Below are 12,208 nucleotides of genomic sequence, written 5' to 3' on the forward strand. Positions count from 1 at the left end.
CTCAATAATAAAATATTTTAAGAAATTTATTAATGATCATTAAAAATTAAGGAATAAAGAATCCACAAAATAAACACCACATGCCTATGGCTGATCAGAATTCCCTCCTTACCACCACCAACCTTGGGACAGGAAATAATGAGGTGGCAACTTTCACATCCCTGCTTAATATGACCTATCTACAGAAGGCACTTAATGACTGGAAGTCAGTTGGCTCCTGGGAAATATAGTTCTTTTTTAGAGTAAGAGATTTTTAATTCATTAAATACATTCCCTCCCTTTGCTCCATGTTAAGAATGGTTTCTCCAACTGGTCTTGTAACATAATTAACTTTGAAATTACAATAATTTGGGATAAAAGGAAAAGAGAACAAAATCAATGATTGCTAGGCACATTGACAAAAAGGCAATTAGGGGGCCATCCTCTTTTGCATAAGAGTATACATACAGTACAAATACATTCAACAAAATTCAACACATCCCAAAATTCACTCTGGATCTTCTGATGAAGCATGTGGTCTGTGCAGACATCTTCATGGTCCCTTCTCCAAACAGTTCACCTTCTGGATTTGGATAGGTAGTGTGTTTCTTATCCTAAAATTGCTCTCAAAAGGAATTTAAACTTTGCAATTTAAAATAATAACACCCCCCCCAAGACGATGTTGAAAAAAACAGGGATCACATAGGGATTCATGGCTGAGTTATGAGGTATCTGAATCAAATATTTAAAAAGTAAATAAATAAATAAAAGAAAAACAAATGGAAGAAAAAGTAAATTTTGGGGGGAGAAAGAAAAAAAATCAGAATTAAAATACCAAAAATTTATGTACATAAAATTTTTAGTAAACAAGAATAAATTCTCAACAGGCCCTTACATTTGGTCAAATTAATTTCTATCCCACAAATCTGTAGGACAAAATGCAGTACTATTTTACCTACCCATTTGCAGGCAAAACTGCAGCCAAGAAAGTTGCCAACCATTGAAAGACAGAATAGGGAGTAGATTATAGGAGCCAGGTAGGAACCAAATTTGAGATACTTGGGACAAGGAAGATCTGCCTCTGACATATGTCAAAACAGCCACAACCATGAATCCCAAACAAGTCCTCTAGTCTTGCCTCAAAATTTCATCAATCCCATTGGGATTGGTTTGTCTCTTTGACCTTGTGCTTGTTTTTCCAATTGCTCAAATCTAGTTTTAGTTGTGTGGAGACTGTTTTGTACTTGTGTTCATGTAGTTCCTGTGTTTGTCTCGGGAGATAGATTCTTAAGTATTTTATTTTGTCTAAGGTGATTTTGAATGGGATTTCTCTTTTTAGTTTTTGCTGCTGAGCTGTGTTGGAATTATATAGAAATGCTGATGACTTCTGCGGGTTTATTTTGTACACTGCAACTTTGCTAAAGTTGTTGATTATTTCGATTTAGCTTTCTGGTTGAATCTCTAGGATTCTTTAAGTAGACCATCATGTCATCCACAAAGAGTGATAACTTGGTCTCTTCCTTCCCTATTTTGATGCCTTCAATTCCTTTATCTTCTCTAATTGCTACTGCTAGTGTTTCTATTACAATGTTAAATAATAGAGGTGATAATGGGCATCCTTGTTTCACTCCTGATCTTATTGGGAATGCATCTAGGTTATCCCCATTGTAGATGATATTAGCTGATGATTTTAGATATATACTGTTTATTATTTTTAGGAATGACCCTTCTATTCCTATGCTTTCTAGTGTTTTTAATAGGAATGGGTGTTGTATTTTATTAAAGGCTTTTTCTGCGTCTATTGAGATAATCATGTGATTCTTGTTGGTTTGTTTGTTGATGTGGTCAATTATGTGGATGGTTTTCCTAATATTGAACCAGCCCTGCATCCCTGGTATAAATCCTACTTGATCATGGTGGATGACCCTTCTGATCACTTGCTGGAGTCTTTTTGCTAGTATCCTATTTAAAATTTTTGTATCTATATTCATCAGGGAGATTGGTCTATAGTTTTCTTTCTCTGTTTTTGACCTGCCTGGTTTTGGAATTAGTACCATGTTTGTGTCGTAAAAGGAGTTTGGTAGAACTCCCTCTTTGCTTATTATGTCAAATAGTTTGCATAGTATTGGGATTAACTGTTCTCTGAATGTTTGATAGAATTCACTGGTGAATCCATCAGGCCCTGGGGATTTTTTTCTTAGGAAGTTCTTTGATGGCTTGTTGGATTTCATTTTCTGATATGGGATTATTTAAGAATTCTATTTCTTCTTCTGTTCATCTAGGCAGTTTGTATTTTTGTATATATTCGTCCATATCACCTAGACTGGTGTATTTATTGCCATATAATTGGGCAAAGTAATTTTTAATGATTGCTTTACTTTCATCTTCATCGGAGGTGATGTCCCCCTTTTCATCTTTGATGCTATTAATTTGCTTTTCTTACTTCCTTTTTTTTAATTAGATTGACCAGTAATTTGTCTATTTTGTTTGTTTTTTCAAAGTACCAGCTTCTAGTCTTATTTATTAAATCAATAGTTCTATCACTTTCGATTTTATTAATTTCTCCCTTAATTTTTAGGATCTCTAGTTTGGTTTTCTTCTGTAGGTTTTTAATTTGTTTGCTTCAAGTGTTTTTATTTGCATTTCCAATTCCTTGATCTCTGTCCTCCCTAATTTGTTAATATATGCACTCAGTGATATGAATTTACCTCTGATTACTGCTTTGATTGAGCCCCAAAAGGTTTGAAAGGCTGTCTCAACATTGTCATTTTCCTCTAAATTATTAATTGTTTCTATGATTTCTTTTCTAACTAACCGATTTTGGAGTATCATATTATTTAATTTCCAATTAATTTTTGATTTGGTTTTCCACGTACCTTTACTGATCATTATTTTTATTGCCTTGTGATCTGAAAAGGCTGCATTTATTATTTCTGCTTTTCTGCATTTGTATGCCATGTTTTGGTGACCTAGTGTATGGTCAATCTTTGTGAATGTGCCATGTGGTGCTGAGAAGAAGGTGTATTCCTTTTTGTCCCTATTTATTTTCCTCCGTATGTCTATTAACTCTAATTTTTCCAAGATTTCTTTCACTTCTTTTACCTCTTTCTTATTTATTTTTTGATTTGATTTATCTAAATTTGATAGTGGTTGGTTCAAATCTCCCACTAATATGGTTTTACTATCTATTTCTTCTTTCAATTCTCCTAGTATCTCCATTAGAATTTTAGGTCCTATACTATTTGGTGCATACATGTTGATTAGTGATATTTCCTCATTATCTGAAGTCCCTTTTAACAAAATATAATTACCTTCCTTTTAATCAGGTCTATTTTTGCTTTGGCTTTGTCAGATATCATGATTGCCACTCCTGCCTTCTTTCTATCAGTTAAGGCCCAGAAGGTCTTACTCCATCCTTTAATTCTGACCTTGTGGCTGTCTACCCGCCTCATGTGTGTTTCCGGAAGACAACATATGGTAGGGTTTTGGATTCTAATCCATTCTGCTATTCATCTACATTTTATGGGTGAGTTCATCCCATTCACATTCAAAGTTATGATTGTCACTTGTGTACTCCCTGGCATTTTGATATCCTCCCTTAGTTCTGACCTTTCTTCTTTAGCTATAACTTTTTTAGCCAGTGATTTACTTTAAATCAGTCCCCCTAGTCCCCTCCCTTGATATGTTTCCCTTTTTAGTCCCTCCCTTTTTGTTCCCTCCCCTTCCCCCCTCTCCTTCCCTCCCCTTTTGTTTTCCTTCCCCCGTCTCCCCTTGGTTTTCCCTTCTCCCTATCCCTGTTGGGTAGGATAGAATTCAAGATCCCAATGGATCTGGATGCTCTTCCTTCTCAGAGTTGATTTCACTGAGAGTAAGGTTTAAGTAAACATTCTCTTCCTCTCCTTCTTATAGGAGTTTTCTTCCCCCCCACTTCCCATGTATATCTTTGTGTGAGAAAGATTATTCTATTTAGTCCCCCCCCCCCATTTCTTGGAGTAAATCTTAGCACCGTCAATGATTCCCCCTTGATTGTTTGAGTTTACAAACAATCAAGGAAAATTATGTATTGCTTTTAATAAAATGTAGTAATTAATCAGCAACTCTTAGAAGACAATTCAACAATCATATCATGGAGGCTGAGGGGTCTGGGAACACAGTTCAAATTTAGACTGCTGACTTCTAGGGAGTTGCTGATTTGTGTAATTGAGTCACTGAGGTAGCCTTAAGCTTGATGTACTTGTACTTATTGCTTGGGCCTCTATGATTGATTTGTGTGCTGACTGTATGAGAATAGGCTTCTGTATGTGGGAAAGTTTTTGGCTTGGCCTATAACTGTGGTTTCACTGGGAATTATGTGCCTAAGTAAAAGTTACCCTACAATAGTCTTTTCGGGGATTGGGTTTAAGCCTCTGATCTTTTGGTGATGTTTTGGAGAATTAGGGTATATGTGTTTTGCTCTTGCATTATTTCTTTTGAGAGTCAGGGGAATAATAATCATGTCAATTCATAGGTAAGGGGAATTGATGAAAGAAGACATGCAAGGGGGATAGAGTGGGAAGTCACATCTCGCCAAGGACCACTCTTTGTTCTCCCCGGCTACCACACATGACTCTGTCAAGGCATTGTGGTCTGATGGCTCCCAGCAGACGGGGTTTTCAGAGAGGTGTGGACTTTCACTTCATCTAAGCAGCCATTCTGACTCTACTCTAAGTTAGTTTTTCATTCACTCATTCATGCATTCATTCATACAAATATATATATATACATATATATATATATGTATATTGTAAAAAATAGACTTGAACACAGGACTACAATCCCCACAAGCCTTTGCTTCACTTCCCCAAAATGCTTTGTAATCTCACGGGAATTCTGAGGTGGGCTGAGATCGATCGAGGAAGGATTTAAGCTGGTGGCAAAGGTTTTTGGGTCTCTTTTCTCTCTTTTGGACTTCCATTTTGGAGCAGAGGCGTCTCTTCCATGATGTGAGGTTATTTTGTCTAGGCCTCTGGCCTAGGCACATGTTTCTTACTTGTATATTCTTTAATCCTCAATCCTTCATAAACCTCTAAAAAATATAATACTCCTTGCAGAGAGAAACTAATTTCTACCTGCCTCAGTCTCCCCTACATTTTAACTGTTACAGATGGCGACCACTAGATTGGATGAGAACTTCTCAAATTTTTTAGCCTAGAGAATTTTTTTTAAGCCACGTATCTCCAAGATGCCTTTTAGAAAACCATCTTGATCAAGTCCTTCCTGCAGCCCTCTCTGGCTCCTGCTTCTGCTCCTGGCATCTCACCTGGTGCCTGATCTCCTGGCCCTGTTTGTCTACACTCCGGGTCCCGGACCTACCCACCCCGGCGGTTTGTCTCTCACCCATCTGGCCTCCGACACAGACAGCTCATCACCCAGATCCTTGGAGCAGATCACTCAGGATTCATTTCGACCAGGTGGTAATAGTATTGGCCACGTGGGCGAAGGGGAGAGATGAGAGGGAAAGGACAACAGGAAATTTTCCCTTAGGCTAAGCCTCTGAGTGGACGGGGGTATTGACTCCACGTGGGCAGCCTGGGCTCCACGTGGACTGGGGCAGGAGGAGGTATCAGAGCAGAGGAGAGAGAAAAGGGAGAGGAGAAGAAACAGATTTTTTCAAACAGAAACTTAAAAAGCAATGGGATGTTTAAAAGGATACCTTTTGACTCTTCTGGTAATTTCATTGATTTTACCTGCCTGTCAGGGAGCAGATTCAGCCCAAACATTCATCTTTAACTTTGAAGGGGCAAATGGGTGGCTCAACGAACTGGGAACCAGACCTGAGGACATTCGGTCCTGGGTTAAAATCTGGCCTCAGATACTTCCCAGCTATGGGGCCCTGAGCAGACCCCTTAGACCCTATTGTTTATCCCTTACCACTCTGCCTTCGGACAATAGACATTTAAATGGATAAGAACCCAAGGAACTAAAAGAGACAAGAGGCTATATTTTAAGGCATTTCAGACTCCAATGGTCTATAAAACTCTCTTTATTCTATTGCATTTTTCTTTAAGGTTTAACTTTGTGATGTTAAATTCATATATTACTGGATTGAATATTATTCTGTAACACTGAAGGTTGATAGAATTTATTTTGAATGTACTGAGTTTTGAAATTCTGTTGTTTTTTTTCCCTATAACTGTGCCGAAAAAATATTAGTGATTAAGCCTATATATGAAAAAACAGCCTTTCTATTTTGCCTTTGTAAAATTGTCATAGAGGAGAGATGGACTTCAGGACTTGTTATAATTGTATAACAACTTTGGAAAAATTTAATGTGCTAAATATCTCAAATGATTTTAAGGTTTTTTTAAATATGATTTTGGAATTATTTTTTTTAACAATCTCTGGTTATTTTTGCCTGCCCCTACCACAAGGTAAGGCCCATTATATTAGCTGAAGTGAAATACATTTTATAACCCCCAACCTTCCCACATGTGAATGGAAGTTGGGCAGTTAATCTCAGGGAATTTGTATTCCTATAAGCCTCCAAAAAAAGGAGCATCCTTTTATTAATACTCTTCAGCTCACTACTTTACTTGCACCAGAATGATATATTGATTTCTTGATTATGTTCTTAACCCAAGATGAGTTTTACTTTGTTTTAAAAAATATGTTTATTACCAAGGTTGAAAGATTGCTAAGTTTGTAAAAACTTGTGACAAATGTCCATCAATTCATAAGTTTTAAAACTGCCATACAACAACTTATGTGAAATATGAAAGTGTTTTTGTTTGCTATTGTAGTTAATTGGGCTATTGAGAATTTTGGGGATATTGATAACTACATATTTGTGCTACTGTGTTTTTAAAAATGAAAAAAATTGTTAACCTTGTTCAATTCATTTGCCTTCTACTCACAGTGGAGCATGGCCAGATATTAAGAGGAAATGGATCTCATTTTTGGTGAGAAAGCCTTGTATTTTATATTTTCTTATCTGACACAGAATGTCAATGATTATAAGCTACATATTTGAATTTTTTAAAGCTCATTTATTATTATATTTTTCTTGCATGTGCAATATACTTTTTCAGTTTTTTTTTTATTTTTTTTCTCTCCTTTTTATATTTAAAGCACATGTCACCAGCATTAAGATTTTGATTTTTCAGTACTACAAGTTTGAAATACATTTGTCAGAACATGCCCAAAAGGCTTGTGACTATAAAAATGATGCCACTGATTATTTAAAAGTTATGGGACTTTGCTTAATGATTCTGTCTGATTCCAGGACAAGATATATACACAAGAGCCATTGCACAGAGCCAAAGAAAAGCCAATCCAGGATGGATTGATGCACTTCTAGGCCAATACAAAGGTCTTGAACCTAGTGTGAAGACTCGAGGTTACTCTGTTTAACATGTGTTAAGACATAGGCTTTCCTTGTTTCCATACACACTCTGAAAATACTCAAAGACGAGTATCCCCAAACTTGGCTCCTACTTTGCTACTATAATCTGGTCCCTTTCTTTTCTGCCTCTCATAGTGTGGTACCTTTCTGTAGTCCTGGCTATTGACTGGGTAAATGCATCATTGCTTAGATCATTTTAATTGGGCCCTGATTCAAGGACCTGTTATAAATTTATTTTTCTTTTTACTTGGAATTTTTACACATTAGACTTTGATAGTCTATATTTTCACCCAGAAAATTTTCTTTTCCTTTTGATTTTTCTGATATCCTTTTAATATCTCTTGCCAATTGATTCATATACCTCATACCTCAGCCATGCATCCATAAGTGATTCTGTATTTGTCAATCACCCTCTTAATGGGGGGAATGTAAAAATATCATTATTTAAATTGCAAAGTTTAAATTCTTTTTGAGAAGAATTTTAGGTAAAGAAGATGCTAGCTCTCTGAACCCAGAAACTGAACTGTTGGAGAAGACATAATGAAGATGCCTCCAGACCACAAGTTGCACAAAATTGAACTTTGGGTGTGGTTGATTGAACATTTATTTGTATGTATACTTTCATGCCAAAGGGGACTGCCCCCTAACGGCTTTTTGTCAATGCATTCAGTAATTATTGTTTTTTTTTCTCTTATCCTCAAATTACTGTAATCTTTAAATTGACTATGTTTTTATGATCCTTTGGGGAAGGATTTCTTTCCAAAGGATCAAATGGTGGAATATAAAAAATAGACTCGAATACAGGACTACAATCCCCACAAGACTTTGCTCCACTTCCCCAAAATGCTTTGTAATCTCACGGGAATTCTGAGGTGGGCTGAGATCGAGGAAGGATTTAAGCTGGTGGCAAAGGTTTTTGGGTCTCTTTTCTCTCTTTTGGACTTCCATTTTGGAGGAGAGGCATCTCTTCCATGATGTGAGGTCATTTTGTCTAGGCCTCTGGCCTAGGCACGTGTTTCTTACTTGTATATTCTTTAATCTTTAACCTTTAATAAACCTCTAAAAATATAATAATACTCCTTGCAGAGAGAAACTAATTTCTACCTGCCTCAGTCTCCCCTAAATTTTAACTGTTACTATATATATATATATATATATATATATATATAATATGCATATGTTCATATACATATAGCTTCAGGGTGAAATGTGTCATTTATACTTAAATAAATATATATTTGAATGTGTATACATATATGCAGGTATATTCATATATAGAGATTTGGATATTTCTGAATATCTACATATACGCATATGTATCCATGCATGTGTGTATGTATGTAAATTATATTACTTACCCCTCAACACGTTTACCTTCAAGATCACTAGGATAATAACCTGGACTGCTAAGAGATGAATCTGAAGTTGTTCTCATTGCCTTCCTATAGTAGAGTTCATAGTTAGCAAAATGGTATGAACAAAACAAACAAAAAATAAACAGTATTGTAGCATGTGAAATACAATCCACAATAAAGCAGAATAAATGGGAAACGCATGTAGACCACTCATTTCATTAAGTCCCAGGAAATAATTCAAAGATGTTTTGAACTCAGATACAAAGATGACACAAATATGACCCCTGAACTCTTAGAGTTTGTCGTAAGTATGGGATATCTGTGTGTGTGTGTGTGTGTGTGTGTGTGTGTGTGTGTATAGGTCCCTTTTACATATTTCTTTTCCTGTTGTCTTTCCCATTACATTGCAAACTCCTTGAGCATAAAAACTATTTTTGACCTGCTTTTGCATCCCTAGTACATAGTACAATCCCAGGCACACAGTAGGTGCTTAATAACTACTTATTGCCTAATAGATAAAAGTTCAGGAATATGATAAGTAACTTTTTTTGGGGGGGGGTTTGCTTTATAATATAGAATACTTCACTCATACTACTACTAGGATACAATAAAATTATTTTTATATTCATTTTACAGATTTGGAAGCTGAATTTCTGAGGTAAAATGACTTTTTCATTCATGACCACATAATGATTAAACAACAGAATAGCAATTTGAATCCAATAATCCAGGATACCTGTCCAACCACCTCTCTGTAATGTCACATTGCCTCTTGAAATAAAGACTGTCAGAGAAGAATGTAATGTTTGTCCACATTTTTGTTGTTCATTTGTTTTCACTGATATCCAATTTTATTTCTCGGGGTTTATAGTATAGTAAAATAAGATTTTTGTTCTTTGGTATCACAATGATGTAGAAACATAATATCAGTCTATCTCTTGGGGATTGGTGAAACCAATTGCAGCATATGAATAGGATGCAATATTTTTACCTCATAATTTTCTTTTTTACCTATTTTATGCCATATGAAATTATGAATATGATATTCACTGAGATATCTTGATGTATATTGAGAAGTTTACAGTTCAATTATTTGTCATATAAAAAAATCACAAAATCATTCATCTTATTACCTCAACAATATTGAAGAAGAAGACAACTTTCAAAACATCTATAACTCTTATCAAGGGAATGATGAATGCAGACTTCAGGAACTTGAAGAAGGAAATTTATTGATGCTAATTTTTCTTTTTCTGTTATGATGCGAATAGGTCCTTGTACTGCTGAAAAGAAGGAATGCATCTTTCTATTTCCATTTAATTGCTCCAGAGAACTTTAATATCTAAAATTTCTAAAATTCCATTCACCAAACTAACTTCTTTCCTGTCTCTTTTTGGTTAGGCTGAGGTTCCATACTAGAATTGATTTATTGTCTATTTCTTTCTCTACCTCATTTCACTTCACCTTTTTAAAATTCGGAGGCTATAGTAGATGATTAATGTTGATATTACTTCATTGTTAATTCCTCCTTACCAAGATATAATTTCTGTCTTCATCTCTTTTAATTAGATCTCCTTTTCCTTTAGGTATACCTGAGGTCTAGATTGCTAATCTTGCCTTTTTTACACCAGATAATACATTCATTCCAGTCACTGACATCTGCTCTCTTTCTATCTCCCTGCCTCAAATGTATTATTGTAGACAATATATCATAGAATTTTGATTTTTAATTCACGTTGTTATCTATTTCCATCTTAAGGATGAGTTCTTCCCATTCACGTTCATGGCTTTGATTAGTAAATGTGAATTCCCTTCCATCTTATTTTCCCATTTTGATCCTGCCCTGTTCTCCATTGACTCTTCTTTATCTGTACTGTTGGATTGGAACCATGCTAACTTGGAAATAACACAGAACTATCAAATAGTCAGAAAAAACAAGTCTTTAAGGAGGATAGAGAGAAGTCCAGTCTTTAATTCTCTACTCAGTCTGGCGCCACAACTTTTACAGGATATAAATCAGAAGTCCCCAAACTTTTTACAGAGCAGACCATTTCACTGTCCCTGAGACAGTTGGAGGGCCTGACTATAAAAAACAAACAAACAACAAAAAAAACCTCAACTATGAACAAATCTGTATAGTGCTGTCTAGGACAGCAGAGGCTGCAGCCCAGGCTGTGATGGGCCTGTCATAACTTGCACAGGCCCATCAACACCACCACTACACCAGGCAGCAGTATACACAGGGTGGAAATCCCTCCCCCAGATTGCCACTCACCATGCTGATGTCTTCCATTGTGCAGCCACATAATCTTTTGTGCAGTGCCTCGTTCTCCTTCAGTTACTCTCAGAACAAAGAGCCATGCAAAGGACTATGCCACCAGAAGTAGTATTGTACATGAGCAATGCCATGCTTTGTGGCACCTCCCCATAGAGTGTTCCTCTCACTGACCACCAATGAAAGAGGTGCCCCTTCCAGAAGTGTGGTGGGGGCTGGATAAATGGCCTCAGGGGGCCTCAGGGGGCCTCATGAGGCCCACAGGCCATAGTTTGTGGACCCCTGGTATAAATCCTGGACTCTGGGGATATTATCTTTGGCAGTGCCACCACAATAGACTCCAAGGAACAAAAGAATTTGGGGAACCTATATAGCATTTGGGGGAAATCCAAGGGCAGGGAGAGATGACGGACATTTCAATAGCTACAAAGGAAATCAGAGTGTTCAACCTACACTGACAGGATACAATCAAGCTTGAGAAAGGAATCCTAGCTAGAGGTAGGGTGTAAGAGAAGGGGATGCTTATAATGGATACTAAAGGATGGTTCCTGCCCAGGTATAGATCTTCTTGGGAAAAGTTCTGATACAATGGGTAGACTACCTAAGACAAAGAGGGTCCTTAGCATATGCTTAGTCCTACATAACTACAATTGTCATTCATCTGAGGGTCCCCCACTCAATCTGAACCTGCTAGACTGGGATCCCTTTCAGGGCAGATTCTCATGGGAACAGGGCACAAGTACAAACTTTGGAGTCTCCAACCTACAAGTTAGTCATGAAACCTGGGCCCACTAGGCCAAGGGGTTTATGGGTTTCATGTTGACAAGTACTATCTCCCTCACTTTATCTTACCTTCCATTAATTTCAACCCCCCCCACCCTCCCGCTTTGCTTCTGCTTCTTAGAGTGAACGTGTTGTGGAATACACCCTTCTCACCTCAGTGTAACTCACCCTCTCTGTCTTTCTCCCCAGATGTTTTCTATAAATAGTTGTTGTTTCATTCTGTTTCTGTGTTAGTTTTACTCCACGAGAAATCATTTTAATCCCTCTTTCAAGGTTATTTGTAGAGTAAAGTCAGAGAATTTTGAGCTTTCTTTGCCTCTCTTCCATCATCTTGGATCCACTTTGTAATAGTTAAATTTAGGGACTGGACATAAATTATATGGAAAAAATGTGGTTCCCAGAATTATTATATTTAAGTCAGAGATATTTACCAAA

The sequence above is a fragment of the Monodelphis domestica genome, chromosome 6 (assembly GCF_027887165.1).
Source record: "Monodelphis domestica isolate mMonDom1 chromosome 6, mMonDom1.pri, whole genome shotgun sequence".
NCBI lineage: Eukaryota > Metazoa > Chordata > Mammalia > Didelphimorphia > Didelphidae > Monodelphis > Monodelphis domestica.